This window comes from Cetorhinus maximus, chromosome 21 (genome assembly GCF_964194155.1).
Source record: "Cetorhinus maximus chromosome 21, sCetMax3.hap1.1, whole genome shotgun sequence".
Taxonomy (NCBI): domain Eukaryota; kingdom Metazoa; phylum Chordata; class Chondrichthyes; order Lamniformes; family Cetorhinidae; genus Cetorhinus; species Cetorhinus maximus.
In genome coordinates, this window is record NC_135899.1 from 40,747,816 (window position 1) to 40,766,957 (window position 19,142).

Consider the following 19,142-nt stretch of genomic DNA (forward strand, 5'->3'; position numbering starts at 1 on the left):
ATCCCTTATAATAAACTGTAGCATTTTCCCTACTACTGATATTAGGCTAACCAGCCTGTAATTCCCTGTTTTCTCCCTCCCTCCTTTTTTAAATAGTGGGGTTACATTTTTCACCCTCCAACCTGCTGGGACTGTTCCAGAATCTATAGCATTTTGGAATATGACAACCAACGCACCCATTATTTCCATCGTCGCCTCCTTTAACGCCCTCGGATGTAGGTTATCAGGTCCTGGGGATTTATCAACTTTCAATCCCATTAATTTCTCCAGTACTATTTTTTTGCAAATAATAATTTCCTTCAATTCCTCCTTCTCACTAGACCCTTGGTTCCCTAGTGTTTCTGGGAAGTCATTTATGTCTTCCTCCATGAAGACAGAACAAAGTAGTTGTTTAATTGCCCTGCTATTTCCTTGTTCTGCATTATAAATTCTCCCCTTGCAGTCTGTAAAGGACCCAGATTTGTCTTCACTAATCTGTTTCTTTTTATATACATATAGAAGCTTTTACAGTCCGCTTTTGTGTTCCTTGCAAGCTTACTCTTATACTCTATTTTTCCATACTTGATCAATCTCTCTGTCCCCCTTTGCTGAATTCTAAACTGCTCCCAATCCTCAGGATTTTCTAGCAACTTTATAAGATTCCTCTTTGGATCTAATAATATCCTTAATTTCTTTTGTTAGCCACGGTTGGCCCACTTTTCATGTTGTGTTTTTGTGCCAGGAAGAAATGCATTGCAATGCATACATTCGCTCCTTGAATATTAGCCATTGTCTATCCACCATCAACCTTTTTGTGAAGTTCCCCAATCTATCTTAGCCAACTCACCCCTCATACCTTCGTAGTTTCCTTCGTTAAGATTTAGGACCCTAGTTTTGGTCTGGACTACTTCACTTCCCACCCTAATGAAGAATTCGATCATGTTATGGCAAGATGATTAGATTGTCTTGTTGGAGATGGTCATCCCCTGGCACTTGTGAGGTGCGAATGTTACTTGCCACTTGTCAGCCCAAGCCTGGATATTGTCCAGTTCTTGCTGCATTTGGACATGGACTGCTTTAGTATCTGAGGAGTCACAAATGGTGCTGAACATTGTGCAATCATCAGCGAACATCCCTACTTCTGACCTTATGATGGAAGGAAGGTCATTGATGAAGCAGCTGAAGATGGTTGCGCTTTGGACACTACCCTGAGGAACTCCTGCAGTGATGTCCTGGAGCTGAGATGACTGACCTCCAACAACCACAACCATCTTCCTTTGTGCTCGGTATGACTCCAACCAGCGGAGTGTTTTCCTTCTGATTCCCATTGACTCCAGTTTTGCTAGGGCTCCTTGATGCCACATTCGGTCAAATGCTGCCTTGATGTTGAGGGCAGTCACTCTCACCACACTGTGGGAGTTCAGGTGTTTTGAATATGTTTGGACCAATGCTGTAATGTGGTCAGGAGATTAGTGGCCCTGGTGGAAATGAATCTGAACATCAGTGAGTAGGTTATTGCTGAGTAAGTTCCACTTGATAGCACTGACAATGTATTTACAATCATGAGGATGATAACCAGCAGGAGGTTCCTTCTCAGTGTTTGACCTGATGCCATGAGATTTCATGGGATCCAGGGAGGTGATGGCATTGTGGTATTGTTGCAGAGCTGATAATCAAGAGTCCCAGGGTAATGCTCTGGGGACTGGGGTTCGAATCCCAACACGGCAGATGGTGGAATTTGAATTCAATAAAAATCTGGAATATAAGTCTAATGATGACCACGAAACCATTGCTGATTGTTGTAAAAAACCACTTAGTTCACTAACGTCCTTTCAGACTGACCCAGACTCATTGCTTCAAAGCTCAACATCCATACTGAACCCAAGAGATGTCCGGGGGAAAGAAAAATCAATAAGATCCTCCACATTTCAAGATTCAAATAGATTCTGTGAGACAGACCATATCAGATGCTTTGGATTTTCAGCTGGACGGTCTTAAATTTGTCTCTTAAAGTGTGAATGGTGACTGGATAGCCTTCAGAGATCTGGTGCACTCCACCACCCAAGAACATCTGTAACCCGCCATCCTTAAGCACCAGGACCAGTTTGATGAATGCGATGAGAACATCCAGTGGATGAGAAACACTATCTTCTTAGGGATGACCATTCAACCTGCTTCAAAGAAAACCACCTTCGGCAATATCTGTAAGAGCATCCAATCAGAGCTTAGAATGGTGCAGGATCCCTGGTGAAGCAAAAGGACAGGAGAAATATGCAGACAGAAACAATACTAAATACATCACTTGCTGACGTCCCCTACAACGTTGAGACCATGAAAGCAATCAGTCTTCTGCCACGTGGCGATATACCAGGGTCAGATAGAATAGTGGGTGAAATATGCAGGATACAACACACAGATCTTATGGACAAACTCACCAAACTATTCCAGATAATGTAAGTCACTCACCATCTTGACTTGGAACTATATCGCCGTTCCTCCACTGACGCTGGGTCAAAATCCTGGAACTCTCTCCCTAACAGCACTGTGGGTGTACCTACACCACAGGGACTCAAGGCGGCAGCTCACCACCACCTTCTCAGGGCAATTAGGGATGGGCAACAAAAATACTGGGCTCACCAGCGACACACACATCCCATGAAAGATTAACAAAAAAGATAATTTGGAACTCAGAAATTCAAAGATGAATCAATTTGTCTACCTTTACAAAAGAAAGAGAAATTGTCAAGCTTGCACAACCAGTGAGAAAGTTCCCTAGTACACACTGCTGAGGAAATACTTGAAAGAGTCCCTGCTAATTTGCTTGACACTGCATCTTGAACAGAGCCTGCTACCAGAGAAGCAGTCCAGTTTCATTATGAAGGTTATGACGCCGTTGACGTAGTGCTTGCTACACATCAGCTCCAGGAAAAATACCAAGAAAACAGAACTTCAATTTGTACTCAATGTTTACTGATTTTACAAAAGCCACTCAAGGGATATCATCCTGAGGGCCTATGGGAAATCATGGCAAAATGCGGCAATCCAGAAAAAATCATTGTCATGGTACGGTGGCAGGCTTGCCCATGTCCTGGGTTGGCCCTCCCAGTCACAAATGGAGTGAGGCAGGGCTGTGTATTGTCTCCTACCCTGCTCAGTGAGCTTTCTCCCATGCTTTCTGAAGAATTCTATGTGAGTGAAAGTGCCTTCTGCATTAGATATCAAACTGAAGGCAAAGTCTTCAATTTGTGGAAACTATAAGCTGATGTCAAAGTGTATGAAGTGTGGTTTGTGACATTTTGCCCTAAACACGAGTTCAGAACAAGAAATACAACATTGCACAAACTGCTTCTCATCTGCACATCATAGCTTCAGTCTCACCATCAAGGCCAAAAAGAATGAAATCATGAAGCAACCTGCCCTAAAAGCAATACCTGAAGCCAGTGATTATAGTCGATGTCAAAGACTTGAAACAGTCAACAAATTTACCTAACTTGGCAGCACCCTCTTCAGAGTCATTCATAGTGATGACAAAGTCCACATCAGAATAGCTAAGGCCAGTGCCTGCGAGTGAAGAGGGATTCATCTTTTAACAAAATTGAATGTATTCAGAGCAGTTGGCCTTCCGGCTCTTGTGTGACATGTGGGGTGGACTCATCCCAGATTTGCATTGAGTGCGGTAGTGGGCGGGTAAAACAATGTTTTACCTGTCGGCCGTGATGGCGGGTTTCACACCGTATCGGCCCAAGCCCGGCGCATTAATTATGCAATCTCGGGATACACGCTGTTTCCATGGTGGGCGGGCTCCGATTCGCCTGCCACGCCATCACCTCGCTGCTTCATCAGCCCAGGCACCACATTTAAAGTACAGCCACACTCAGTGCTTCCAATCCAGGGCTGCAGCAAAGAAGACAGGGCCCCAAAAGGTAAGATACTGCAGCCCTTGAGTGCCTTTTGGATGCATGGAGGCCAGCGGTGATGTCCTTTACCCCCAATCTGGCTGCAGGAGGGGCAGCGACATTACCACTCCAGCTTGGTAGGTGATGGCAGTGGTGATCAGTGCCAATGCTGCACAGAAGAGGTTGGCCATCCAATGCAGATAGAGGTTGAATGATCTCATCCATGCAGCCAGGGTATGGCAGCCATCTCATCACTCTAAACTCACACACTCAAGCCCATCACACATTTACTGGCATCTCACTCACTGCCAGCTCAAGGGACATCACCACCCATTCTTACACACATACCCTCACATCTCCATCTGGCCTCATCTCCTCTGGAGACTGCCTCCTCAGCCCTCACCATCTTGAGGCCACTTGCACAGATCAACATGTGCCCCCGCACACACTCTGGGGCACCCTCCTTCCCCAGTACAGCCCTCATCCTGCAGCCTCTTCCCTTGCCTGAGGCCACTTCTCCCCCTTCCCCAAGAAAGCCCTAGCCCTACAGCCATTGAAAGGACACCCACATATGGCTGATCTGGTAGGTAGAGATGTGCCCGTGGGCCCCCATAAAATTGATGTGGTGCTGTTTGTGAAGCCTGGCGCTGATGACTGCGAGTGCTGCCCAAAGCAAGGTAGGCAAACAAACCTTGAAATCCCGAGGAAAGTGCAGCCTGCCAGGTGCACGTTGCTTATGTGCTGTTGTGAAGCACATCGGCGTGTTTTCCTGCCAATGTGGGCAAATGATCCAGCGGCAGGGGTGATGAGTGCGGTGGGCTGGCCTTATAATGATATGCTGATATATTACAATGAGGTTCCCGATGTCCAATGACAGGAAACGCGGCCCGCCATCGGCTGACTGAGTGGACGATCGCAAACTTTCACACCGTTGTGAAACCGATTGCGTCATACTGTCTGCTCACGCCACTGAACACACCCGACACTGGCGGGCATGGAAAATCCCAGCTGTGGACAGATATTCAAGGCATACAAATAAGCTGCATTACTTTCACATGATCTGCTTGCAGAGACTAGCCAAGATTAGAAGGCAAGACAAGGCTCCTAACACTGAGATTATCTCCCTGACCAACATGCTGAACATCCACACTCTACTGAAAAGAGCTCATATATGATGGGGAGGATATGTTGCCAAAAAGCTCTTCTACTATGAGCTAATAGGAGGGAAATGTTTACATGGAGGCTAGAAAAATGTTTCAAGGACACCCTGAAGGTCTCACTGAAGAGTTTCAACATTGTCCTTGGGACATGGGAGAACCTTGCACTGGATCTCTCTATCTGGTACAGTCTTATCAGCAAAGGCACCAATAAACAGAACAAAATCACACTAACCAACAGGAAACAGGAGCGTTACAAGTCGAGAGATACAAGCGCCTCCTCTGCACCAACAATACAAGACACAGCAGATCATTTTGTGCTCAAATTGGACTGATTATTCATCTTTGATCACCTGAAACTCAACTCAATGAATTCTAGCTGATGTCAAAGTCTTCTTCAACTGTAAATGTTGACCACATCCTACAGCTCCTGGTAGTCAGCAGCAGGATCTCTTGCTTTCTCTTCTCTATGTTGTTAGTCCCAACATGGATCACAAGATCTGGATCCTCCCACACCCTCTCCAGCATCCATTCGAGCCAGTTCAAGATGTCCTTCACCTTGGCACCAGGGGAGGCAGTGGCATCATGGTAATGTCACCAGGCTAGTAACCCAGTAGCCCAGGCTAACGCTCAGGAGATATCAGTTTGAACCCCACCACAGCAGGTGGGTGGAATTTAAATTCAATTAATAAACCTGGAATTAAAAAGTTAGTCTTGGTAGCATGTCTCATAGCATCATGAAACCATTGTCGATTGTCATAAAAATCCATCTGGTTCACTAATGTCCTTTGCTGTCCTTCAATGTGATACCAGACCCAGGGAGGTTGACTCTTAAATGTCCTCTGAAAGTCACTCAGTTGTATCAAACCACCAAAAAACCTACAAAAAGGAATGGAACCGGACGGATCACCTATCATCAACTGAGCTGTGGTGGCATTTGAACCGGTATCTCCTGAGCATTAGCCTGGGCCTGCTGGATTACTAGTCTGGTGACATTACCACTACACCACTATCTTCCCTGGTACCAAGGTGAGGGACATTTCGAAAACTGGACAATGACTCTGCAAAGTCCTTCTTACCAACATCTGGGGGCTTGTGCAAAATTTGGGAGAGCTGTCTCACAGACCAGTCAAGCAACATCCTGACATAGTCATCCTCACGGAATCATACCGTGCAGATAATGTCGTAGACATCACCATCTCATTAGAGATAGTGGCAGAGTGGTATATAGTTGGAAGGGAGTTGCCCTGGGGGGCCTTCAACATCGACTCCGGACCCCATGAAGTCTCATAGCATCAGGTCAAATACGGGCAAGGAAACCTCCTGCTGATTACCACATACCACCCTCCTGATGATGAATGAACAAAGAACAAAAGAAGAACAAAGAAAAGTACAGCACAGGAACAGGCCCTTCGGACCTCCAAGAATGCGCCGATCATATTGCCCATCAACTAAAACATCTTGCACTTTCGGGGCTGTTGAACATCACTTCGAGGAAGCACTGAGGGTGGCAAGAATGTTCTCTGGGTGGGGAACTTCAATGTCTATCACCAAGAGTGGCTCCGAAGCACCAATACTGACTGAGCTGGCTGAGTCCTAAAGGACGTAGCTGCTAGACTGGGCCTATGGCAGGTGATGAGGGAACCAACAAGAGGGAAAAACTTACTTGACCTCATCCACACCAACCTGGCTGCTGCAAATGCATTTGTCCATGACAGTATCGGTATCAGTATCAGTATCAGTGACCCTACAGTCCTTTTGGAGACGAAGTTCCACCTTCACATTGAGATACCCTCCATCGTGTTGTGTGGCACTACCGCCATGCTAAATGGGATAGATTTCGAACAGATCTAGTAACTCAAAAAAAAGGACATCCATGAGGTGCTGTGGGCCATCAGCAGCAGCAGGATTGTATTCAATTACAATCTGTAACCTCATTGCCCAGCATATACCCCACTCTATCATTAACATCAAGCCGGGTGATCAAGCCAGCTTCAATGGAGAGTGCAGGAGGACACCAGGCATACCTAAAAATGAGGTATCGATCTGGTCGAGCTACAACACAGGACTACTTGCATTCCGAACAACGAAAGCAGCAATAGTTAGACAGAGCTAAGCAATCCCACAACCAATGGATCTGATCTCTAAGCTCCCAAGAAATGGCTGAAGGCATTGGACACTGCAAAGACTATGGCCCTGAAAATATTCTGGCAATAGTACTATAGACTTGTGCTCCAAAACTTACCAAGCCCCTAGCCAAGCTGTTCCAGCACAGCTACAACACTGGCATCTACCCAGCAACATGGAAAATTGCCAAATATTGCGTGTACACAAAAAGCAGGACAAATCCCAACTGGCCAATTACCACTCCATCAGCCAACTCGCGATCATCAACAAAGTGATGTAAGGTGTCATCGACAGTACTATCAAGCAGCACTTACTCAACAATAATCTGCCCACTGACACTCAGTTTGGGCTCTGCCAGGGCCACTCAGCTCCTGAGCTCATTACAGCCTTGCTTCAAACATAGACAAAAAAGCTGAACTCCCGAGGTGAAGTAAGAGTGACTGCCCCTGACATCGAGGCAGCATTTGACCGAATGTGGCACCAAGGAGCCCTAGCAAAACTGGTATCAATGGGAATCAGAGGGACAATTCTCCATCAGTTAGAGTCATACCTAGCACAAAGGAAGATGGTTGTGGTTGTTGGAGGTCAGTCATCTCAGCTCCAGGACATCACTGCAGAAGTTCCTCAGGGTAGTGTCCTCAGCCCATCCATCTTCAGCTGCTTCATCAATGACCTTCCCTCCATCATGAGGCTAGAAGTGGAGATGTTTGCTGATGATTGCACAATGTTCAGCACCATTCGTGACTCCTCAGGTACTGAAGCAGTCCATGTCCAAATGCAGCAAGAACTCAGCAATATCCAGGCTTGGGCTGACAAGTGGCAAGTAACATTCACACCACACAGGTGTCAGGAAATGACCATCTCCAACAAGAGAGAATCTAACCATCACCCCTTGATGTCCAATGGCATTACCATCACTGAATCCTCCACTATGAACATCCTGGGGCTTACCATTGACCAGAAACTGAACTGGACTAGCCATATAAATACTGTGGCTACAAGAGCAGGTAGAGGCTAGGAATTCTGTGACGCGTATCTCACCTGCTCACTCTCCAAAGCCTGTCCACCATCCACAAGGCACAAGTCAGGAATGTGATGACATACTCTCCACTTGCCTGGATGAGTGCAGCGCCAACAACACTCAAGAAGCTCAACACCATCCAGGACAAAGATGCCCACTTGATTGGCACCACATGCACAAACATTCAGTCCCTTCACCACCAACGCACAGTAGCAGCAGTGTGTACCATCTTCAAGATGCACAGCAGGAATTCACCAAGGCTCCTTAGACAGTACCTTCCAAACCCATGACCACTACCATCTAGAAGGACAAAGGCAGCAGATACATGGGAACACCACCACCTGGAGACCCCCCTCCAAGTCACTCACCATCTTGACTTGGAAATATGTCGCCGTTCCTTCACTGTCACTGAGTGAAAATCCTGGGACTCCCTCCCTAACAGCACTGTGGGTGTACCTACACCACACGGACTGCAGCGGTTCTAGAAGGTGGCTCACCACCGCAAAGACAATTCGGGATGGGCAGTAAAATTGCTGGCCAAGCCAGTGACACCCACATCCCGTGACAGAATAAAAAAACAGGTAGGCAACATAGCATGTGGGATTCTCTATTTGGCTTAGAAAGGATGTTAACTGTCCCATTAATTTTTTAATCCTCTACAACTGCAACTCCCCATTTTGGACATCTGTGTATTCCAAGGTACAATATTCTTTATTTTGGCTGTCCTGACACTGTTAACTCTATCCTCACTGGTAAGAAGTGTATTATATCTGTTGGATACGGTCAGCTTCTGTGGATCCCTACTTTCTATCTTACCTCAGTTTTCCTTATCCTATGCACTATTGATTAAACCAACCCTGTCCTGAAGCCGTCCTTGCACAAAAAATGTGACTGACATCTGAAGCAAACTGGCCAGATACTGCTCCCCCAATGCTTATGGAATGAGAGGGCAGTCTCAGTGACAGTGACCATGAAACTACCAGGTTGTTGTAAAACACACCTGGGTCTCTCTGTTCTTTAGGGAAGGAAATCTGTTTTTGCTCATCCTGACTTGTTCTGGCCTGAAAGTGACTCCAGGCCCCCAGCAATATGGTTAACTCTGAAGTGTCCTCCAAAATTGTCTGGCAAGCCATCGGTTTGTACCAAACCACTACAGAAAATGATATAAGAATAAAACAGAACAGGCCGCTCTGCAACGCCCCAGGCACCGGACACACCAAAGGCAGACCCAGCCCGATCAACCCTGCTAAGACTTTGCCATTGTCGTCTGGGGATTTGTGCTAAAATTGGGTGACTGTCTCACAGACTAGTCAAACAATGGTCATCGTCAAAGAATCATACCTGACAGCAAATGTTCCAGACTCATTACAGTAATTTGATGTGTAATATACCTTTAAGACAAGGATTGTAATGTAAGGTCACATGATCTTAATATCCGATATCAGAGTAGTGCGGGCTACCTCTATGTGGAAGGGCCTTGAGTTAGTCACTGATGGGTGAAGACAGAGTTTTATGTAGTGAGCACACAAGTGGAGCTGCAGAGTTTAGTTTGTAAATAAACAGCATTTGTTTATTCTAACAATAATCTCTGGATGTTTTTCTCTGTCTCTGTACCAACTCAGTCAACTGGAAACAAGCATGCAACCCAGATCCTTTAATCCCAACAAACCAAGGACACTGGACCCAACATTCATCCATCTCCATTCCTGGAAATGTTCAGACCCATGCACAAGACAAACCCACTTGAGGTGCTGGCACATTGATACACTGCATGGAGAAAGAGGCCATGCAGTAATCATGGCACAGCCCTTGTGGAGACCAAGTCCCATCTTTATACTGAGGACACCTTCCATCATGTTGTCTGGTGCTGCCACATTAATAACTCACTGTTCTCCTTACAGCAAAGGAGGTTGAAGGAAGATTTGATAGAGCTATAAAAGATTATGACAGCTTTTGATAAGGTAGACAAAACAGCTGTTTTTACAAACTGATTGTACAGACCTAGCAGCTCAAAACCAAGTATCCAATGACCCACTGTGCATCATCATCAACAGCAGAATAGTATTCTACCACAATCTGTCACCACCCAGTATATCTCTCAACCCACGTTATCATCATTAGGGTGACCACATAAAGTTTTCAGGAATTTGTCACTAAATTGATCTGATTAAAAAAACCACATTCACCAGATAGTCACCAATCAGCTCCTTTGCTTCTGCTGACATCACTTTGTGTTTTTTTTTACCTCCTTGCCTGACACTTTCTCCCTACTCCAGACACTCCCTTACCCCTTAGAAACAGACCCCTGAAAGACTGCTGCTCACCAATCATCGCTCTCCACAACAGTGGTGTCATTGTTGAATCTCTTTCTCAGTGTTCCATGTTCCACTCATTTTCTCTCTCTTTCTCTCCTGTTTCCCCTGTTTTACCTGTTGGCCTCTCACACTATTTCCGCTTAGACTTGCTCTCTCTGCTCTCATTTAAGTTATTCCCTGTGCATGTCAATTTCAATTATCCATAATGGTTGTTACTTATTCACAATCCATCTTCATTATTCACTGTCCATGTTGATTTCCTTAAAGCATGCCAATTATCCATATTTAACTACACTCCTTGTTAATTATCCACATTCCATATTAATTATGCCATTTCCCTCTTCCCTTCCCAATTACTCCCTCTGTGACTTTCCCTGTTCTGACTGACTCTTCAGCCTGTTCCTGCCCCACGGAACTCATTTCTCGTTATCCTGGCTCCCTTCTCTCTCCCCTTGTCCAGTCCCTTCCCAGCTACATCCGTGATTCCTCTGACACCTTACGTCACATCAACAATTTCCAGTTCCCTGGCCCCAACCGCTTCCTCTTCACCATGGATGTCCAATCCCTCTACACCTCCATCCCCCACCAGGATGGTCTGAGGGCCCTTAGCTTCTTCCTTGAACAGAGGCCCCAACAATCCCCATCCACCACTACTCTCCTCCGTCTGGCTGAACTTGTTCTCACACTGAACAATTTCTCCTTTAACTCCTCTCACTTCCTCCAAATAAAAGGTGTGGCTATGGGTACCCGCATGGGCCCCAGCTATGCCTGTCTCTTTATGGGGTATGTGGAACATTCCTTGTTCCAGTCCTACTCCGGCCCCCTCCCACAACTCTTTCTCCGGTACATCGATGATTACTTCGGTGCTGCTTCATGCTCTGGTCGGGACCTGGAAAAATTTATTAATTTTGCTTCCAATCTCCACCCCTCCATCATTTTCACATGGTCTATCTCTGACACTTCTCTTCCCTTCCTTGACCTCTCTGTCTCAATTTCTGATGATAGACTGTCCACCAATATCCATTACAAGCCTACCGACTCCCACAGCTACCTCGACTACAGTTCCTCACACCCCGCTTCCTGTAAAGACTCCATCCCATTCTCTCAGTTCCTTCGCCTCCATCTCATCTGTTCTGATGACGCTACCTTCAAAAACAGCTCCTCTGACATGTCCTTCTTCTTCCTTAACCGAGGTTTTCCATCCACGGTCGTTGACAGGGCCCTCAACCGTGTCCGGCCCATATCCCACGCATCCTCCCTCACGCCTTCTCCTCCTTCCCAGAAACATGATAGGGTCCCCCTTGTCCTCACTTATCACCCCACCAGCCTCCGCATTCAAAGGATCATCCTCCGCCATTTCCGCCAACTCCAGCATGATGCCACCACCAAACACATCTTCCCTTCACCCCCCCTGACGGCATTCCGTAGGGATCGTTCCCTCCGGGACACCCTGGTCCACTCCTCCATCACCCCCTACTCCTCAACCCCCACCTATGGCACCTCCCCATGCCCACGCAGAAGATGCAACACCTGCCCCTTCATTTCCTCTCTCCTCACCGTCCAAGGGCCCAAACACTCCTTTCAAGTGAAGCAGCATTTCACTTGCATTTCCCCTAACTTAGTCTACTGCATTCGTTGCTCCCAATGCGGTCTCCTCTACACTGGAGAGACCAAACGCAAACTGGGCGACCGTTTTGCAGAACACCTGCGGTCTGTCTGCAAGAAAGACCCAAACCTCCCTGTCGCTTGCCATTTTAACACTCCACCCTGTTCTCTTGCCCACATGTCTGTCCTTGGCTTGCTGCATTGTTCCAGTGAAGCCCAACACAAACTGGAGGAACAGCACCTCATCTTCCGACTAGGCACTTTACAGCCTTCCGGGCTGAATATTGAATTCAACAACTTTAGATCTTAAACTCCCCCTTCCCCCATCCCCACCCCGTTTCTCCCCCCTCCCCTTTTTTTTCAATAATTTATATAGATTCTTCTTTCCCCACCTATTTCCATTATTTTTAAATCTAAAACTAAAACCTTGTTAGTCTTTCCACCCCACCCCCACTAGAGCTGTACTTTGAGTGTCCTGTCTTCCATTCTTAATTAGCACTTTTCTTAGACAATTATCACCACCTTCAACACCTCTTTGATCCTTTTGTCTGTGACATCTTTTGATTATCTGCTCCTATCACTGCTTGCTTATCTCCACAATCACCACACCCTCAACTTCTCTCTCCCCCCCACCCCACCTTAAACCAGCTTATATTTCTCCTTTCTCCTAACTATGCTTCAGTTCTGCCGAAGGGTCGTGAAGGCTCGAAACGTTAACTGATTTCTTCTCCGCCGATGCTGCCAGACCTGCTGAGTTTTTCCAGGTAATTCTGTTTTTGTTTTGGATTTCCAGCATCCGCAGTAGCTTTTAGCTTTTTGTTTTTATCTACATCTTCCCATCCCATTGTCCCTATCTTTCTCCCTATCTCTGCCCTTGTCCCTTCCCCAGTCCCTCTCATCCTGTCTTACTCCCTCTTCCTCTTAATCTCGCTCTCCCCCTCTCAAAATCCCTTTCACTCTCCCTCTTACCATCTCCAATTCCCACTCTCCTACTTCCTCTGTGCCTTGCCCACTCCTTTTCTATGAGTTATGCTTGTTCAGTCCTTTGATGTTGGAGATATAGTATTATAAATGTCTGCAACATCATTTCTTATATAGGCTCTATGGTGAAATAAAAACAGACAATTCTGGGAAAAATCAAGCAGGTCTGACAGCCGCTATGGAGAGAGAAAGAACTAATATTCTGAGTCTGTATGACTCTTCTTTGGAACTGAAAAGAGGCAGAAATGTGATGGGTTGTATGTTGTTGAAAAAGAGGGCAGGGTCAGGTGGAGCAAAAGGGAAGGTCAGGAGTAGGTTAGAGAGAGGGGAGGTTAAATGACAAATATATTATGGAACAAAAGAGAGTTATTATGGTCATAGTGAAGGAACAAAGCATTGGTCTAGAGTAGATGTTATTAGCAGAATAAAGGTCAGTGCTGTCAGAAAGCAAAACATGAGAACATACAGATTGGTAATAGGGGAAAAAAAACAAAATGGAGGACAGGGCTCATGGTCTGAAGTTGTTGAACTCAATGTTAAGTTCAGAAGGCTGTAAAGTGCCTAATCAGAAGATGAGGCGCTGTTCCTCCAGTTTGCGTTGGGCTTCACTGGAACATTGCAGCAGGCCAAGAATAGAACAATGAGCCTGAGAGCAAGGTGGAGAGTTTAAATGGCAAGTTAACTGGAGGTCGGGGTCATGCCTGTGGACTGAGCGGAGGTGTTCCACAAATTGATCACCCAGTCTGCGTTTAGTGACCCCAATGTAGAGCAGACCACATTGTGAGTAGCAAGTACAATAGGCTAAATTGAAAGAAGTACAAGTAAATCACTGCTTCACCTGGAAGGAGTGTTTGGGGCCTTGGACTATGAGGAGAGAGGAGATAAAGGGGCAGGTGTTACACCTCCTGCAATAGCATGGGAAGGTGCCGTGGGAAGGGGATGGGGTTTTGGGGTGATAGAGGGTGATAGGGGGTCATGGAGGGAACAATCCCTACAGAATGCTGATGGGAGGCGGTGAAGGGAAGATGTGTTTGGTGGTGGCATGATGCTGAAGTTGGTGGAAATGGTGGAGGATGATCCTTTGAATGCAAAGGCTGATGAAGTGGAAAGTGAGGACAAGGGGGACCCTATGATGGTTCTGGGAAAGAAGGAAGGGGTGAAGACAGAAGTGCGGGGCATAGGTCAGACACAGTTGAGGCCCCTGTCAACCACAGTGGGGAGAAACCTCGGTTGAGGAAAAAGGAAGACTTGTCAGAAGCGCCATTCTGGAAGGAAGCATCATCAGAACAGATGCGATGGAGATGGAGAAACCAGAAGAATGGAATGAAACCCTTACAGGAAGCAGGGTTTGGGAGGGTTGCTATGGGAGTCAATGGGTTTGTAATGAATATTAGTAAACAGTCTATCCCCAGAAATGGAGACAGAGAAGTCAAGGAAGGGAACGGAAGAGTCAGGGATGGACCATGTGAAGGTGAGAGAGGGGTGGAAATTGAACTCAAAATTGATTAATTTTTCCAGTTCTGGGCGATAGCAGGAAGCGGTACTAATATAGTCATTGACGTACCAGATAAAGAGTTCTGGGAGGGGGTCTGAGTAGGACTGGAACAAAGAATGTTCCACATACCCCACCAAAAGACAAGCATAACTAAGGCCCATGCCCTAAAGACAAGTTAAAAGAGAAATTATTTAATGAGAGAAGAAGTTCAGCCAGGCAGAGAAGAGTGGTGATGGATGGGGATTGTTCAGGCCTCTGTTCAAGGATGAAGCAGAGCCCTCAGACCCTGATGAGAATTGGGGTGAAAGTTCCTACTCTTGAGCGAATTACCCCAGGGTTGATGCTCTATATGAGCCATTCAGTGAGGTTTTACTGCTGGTTCTCCCAAAGTCCAATGGTTATCAGTTTCTTTCAGACAGTCTCTGCTCTTTCAGTACAAAATAAAAACAGAATTACCTGGAAAAACTCAGCAAGTCTGGCAGCATCGGCGGAGAAGAAATCAGTCAACGTTTCGAGCCCTCATGGCCCTTCAGCAGAACTGAAGCATAGTTTCAACAAGGGAGAAATATAAATTGGTTTAAGGTGGGTGGGGGGGAAGAGACACATTGAGGGTGTGGTGTGAGCAGATAATCAAAAGATGTCAGAGACAAAAGGGTCAAAGAGGTGTTGAAGGTGGTGGTCTTTGTCTGAGAAAAGTGCTAATTAAGAATGCAAGACAGGATATTCAAAGTACAGCTCTAGTGGGGGTGGGGTGGAAAGACTAAAGGTTTTAGTTTTAGATTTAAAAATAATGGAAATAGGTGGGGAAAGAGGAATCTATATAAATTATTGAAAAAAAAGGCGGGTGGGGGGGGAAAAGAAACGGGGTGGGGATGGGGGGAGGGGGGTTTAAGATCTAAAGTTGTTGAATTCAATATTCAGCCCAGAAGGCTGTAAAGTGCCTAGTCGGAAGATGAGGTGCTGTTCCTCCAGTTTGCGTTGGGCTTCACTGGAACAATGCAGCAAGCCAAGGACAGACATGTGGGCAAGAGAACAGGGTGGAGTGTTAAAATGGCAAGCGACAGGGAGGTTTGGGTCTTTCTTGCGGACAGACCGCAGGTGTTCCGCAAAACGGTCGCCCAGTTTGCGTTTGGTCTCTCCAATGTAGAGGAGACCGCATTGGGAGCAACGAATGCAGTAGACTAAGTTAGGGGAAATGCAAGTGAAATGCTGCTTCACTTGAAAGGAGTGTTTGGGCCCTTGGACTGTGAGGAGAGAGGAAGTGAAGGGGCAGGTGTTGCATCTTCTGCGTGGGCATGGGGAGGTGCCATAAGTGGGGGTTGAGGAGTAGGGGGTGATGGAGGAGTGGACCAGGGTGTCCCGGAGGGAAGGATCCCTACGGAATGCCGTCAAGGGGGGTGAAGGGAAGATGTGTTTGGTGGTGGCATCATGCTGGAGTTGGCGGAAATGGCGGAGGATGATCCTTTGAATGCGGAGGCTGGTGGGGTGATAAGTGAGGACAAGGGGGACCCTATCATGTTTCTGGGAAGGAGGAGAAGGCGTGAGGGAGGATGCGCGGGATATGGGCCGGACACGGTTGAGGGCCCTGTCAACGACCGTGGATGGAAAACCTCGGTTAAGGAAGAAGGAGGACATGTCAGAGGAGCTGTTTTTGAAGGTAGCGTCATCAGAACAGATGCGACGGAGGCGAAGGAACTGAGAGAATGGGATGGAGTCTTTACAGGAAGCGGGGTGTGAGGAGCTGTAGTCGAGGTAGCTGTGGGAGTCGGTAGGCTTGTAATGGGTATTGGTGGACAGTCTATCATCAGAAATTGAGACAGAGAGGTCAAGGAAGGGAAGAGAATTGTCAGAGATGGACCATGTGAAGATGATGGAGGGGTGGAGATTGGAAGCAAAATTAATAAATTTTTCCAGGTCCCGACCAGAGCATGAAGCAGCACCGAAGTAATCATCGATGTACCGGAGAAAGAGTTGTAGGAGGGGGCCGGAGTAGGACTGGAACAAGGAATGTTCCACATACCCCATAAAGAGACAGGCATAGCTGGGGCCCATGCGGGTACCCATAGCCACACCTTTTATTTGGAGGAAGTGAGAGGAGTTAAAGGAGAAATTGTTCAGTGTGAGAACAAGTTCAGCCAAACGGAGGAGAGTAGTGGTGGCTGGGGATTGTTGGGGCCTCTGTTCAAGGAAGAAGCTAAGGGCCCTCAGACCATCCTGGTGGGGGATGGAGGTATAGAGGGATTGGACATCCATGGTGAAGAGGAAGCGGTTGGGGCCAGGGAACTGGAAATTGTTGATGTGACGTAAGGTGTCAGAGGAATCACGGATGTAGGTGGGAAGGGACTGGACAGGGGGAGAGAGAAGGGAGTCAAGATAACGAGAAATGAGTTCCGTGGGGCAGGAACAGGCTGACACGATCGGTCTGCCAGGACAGTTCTGTTTGTGGATTTTGGGTAGGAGGTAGAAGCGGGCCGTCCGAGGTTGGGCGACTATCAAGTTGGAAGCTGTGGGAGGAAGATCTCCAGAGGAGATGAGGTCAGTGACAGTCCTGGAAACAATGGCTTGATGTTCTGTGGTGGGGTCATGGTCCAGGGAGAGGTAGGAGGAAACGTCTGCGAGTTGACGCTCAGCCTCCGCGAGGTAGAGGTCAATGCGCCAGACAACAACAGTACCACCCTTGTCAGCGGGTTTGATGACAATATTGGGGTTGGACCTGAGAGAACGGAGTGCAGTGAGTTCAGAGAGAGACAGATTAGAATGGGTGAGAGGAGCAGAGAAATTGAGACGGCTAATGTCACGCCGACAGTTCTCAATGAAAAGATCAAGAGAAGGTAAGAATCCAGAGGGAGGGGTCCAAGTGGAGGGAGAATATTGGAGGTGGGTAAAAGGATCCGTTGAACGGGGAGAGGACTCCTGCCCAAAGAAGTGAGCACGGAGACGAAGACGGCGGAAGAAGAGTTCAGCATCATGCCGAGCCCGAAATTCATTGAGATGAGGGCGTAAGGGTATGAAACTAAGTCCTTTGCTGAGCACTGAACATTCAGCATCGGAGAGGGGAAGGTCAGGGGGTATAGTGAATACGCGGCTGGGGCTGGGATTGGAAGATGGGGTGAGGACGGAGGGACAAGCAGGGGTGGAGGGTCCCCGATGGGTGTTGGAGTCGATGAGTTGTTGGAGCTTGCGTTCCTTAGCACTTGAGAGAAAGAGAAAAAGTTTCTTGTTGAGGCGACGGATGAGGCGAAGAATAAAATGAAACTGGGGGCACGCGCAGCTTTGAAAAAGGGTGCGGCGGTGCTGCTGGAGGGAGAGGTCGAGTGTGTTCATATGGCGGCGCATGGCACTGAGTGTGGATCTCAGAATGCGACGGGAACAGCAGTCCGAGAAACGTTTTATGTCCCGGAGATACCTGTAATCCTGGGTGGGTTCGAAACAAGAGGGATGGAATTTCAGTTGAAATCCACGTGGGGTGAGTCGGAGACGGAGACAGTCACTGAGAAAGGAGATATGGCTGTGAAAGCGGGTTTTAGTAAACACCTTGTCAAACACCAGGAGAGAAATGGAAAGCAATGAAGGTGAGCAGGGCAGAAGAGACAGTCGGAAATCCTGTCGGAGGACAGAACCATACTTCTTCCAAGAGGGCATTTTTTTGAAGAGAGGTGGCAGTCAATCAAACACAAAGATAAAAAACAAAGCTTTCAGTGTTACTTACGTTTCACCTGGGATTTGTCAAATTTCTATGTAACTTCCATATAATTTTGCTTCATTTGATATGTTTAGATATTGTGAGCAATGCGTTGGAAAGGAGATACACGCTGACTGGCCTCCTGGCTGCCACTGATTATGTGGTGCAAGTCATGGCAACAACAGATGCAGGAGGAACAAATGGCTCAGCCTTGAATCTCACCACTAAGAAATCTGGTAAATATCAATTTGTTAATGTATAAAATAACAGCAGTTTTCAAACTGATATGTTGTGCACAAACGATTTTACTTCAATTCTTAAATATACAATAAAGGTAGCTGATTTCACATCATGTTAGCAGTTACTAGAACACCTTAGATTGCATTTGTTTATTTTTTAATGTATACCTGTATCACGTGTAGTGTTTTGCACTATGCATTCATTACAGTGTTGCAGTTTCTAACGCACAAAGTATTGTGCTGTTGCTAAGATGCACTATATTTGATTATATTAAAACACAGGCTAAGACCAATCAGAATTTAATTGCTTTAGTGTAAGAACTTATCAGAGCAGAATTTACTTGTCCATTTCAAGGAGTATACCACAGTTTAAGATTGTTTTGCCACTGTATCCGAGATGCTAAATAATGCACGACCATGGAACAGATTTGGGTTGCACAGGTTTTGTTAGATTATAACTACCTTATACAGATAGAAGTGTTATAACAATAAGGTAAGTAGATACATGTGGAAAGATAGGCATAAAGATAGGTAGAAATAGGCATATATGCATTTAATATAACTATCCTCACTCAGATGTTAAAATCTCTGAGGAGAATGGTAACATCTAAAAATCACAATTCAAGCTTCCAGTTGATAGTTGAA

At 46.5% G+C, this 19,142-nt stretch overlaps 1 long non-coding RNA gene across 1 annotated transcript in view; it reads left to right on the top strand.

Moving 5' to 3' along the window:
- LOC144695853 (uncharacterized) overlaps positions 1–18,691 on the top strand; it is a 36,999-nt gene extending 18,308 nt beyond the window's left edge. Inside the window, exon 3 of the long non-coding RNA XR_013580022.1 lies at positions 18,354–18,691. This is a non-coding gene — a long non-coding RNA (uncharacterized LOC144695853). The remainder of the gene's footprint in view (positions 1–18,353) is intronic.
- Positions 18,692–19,142: the final 451 nt, after the last annotated feature.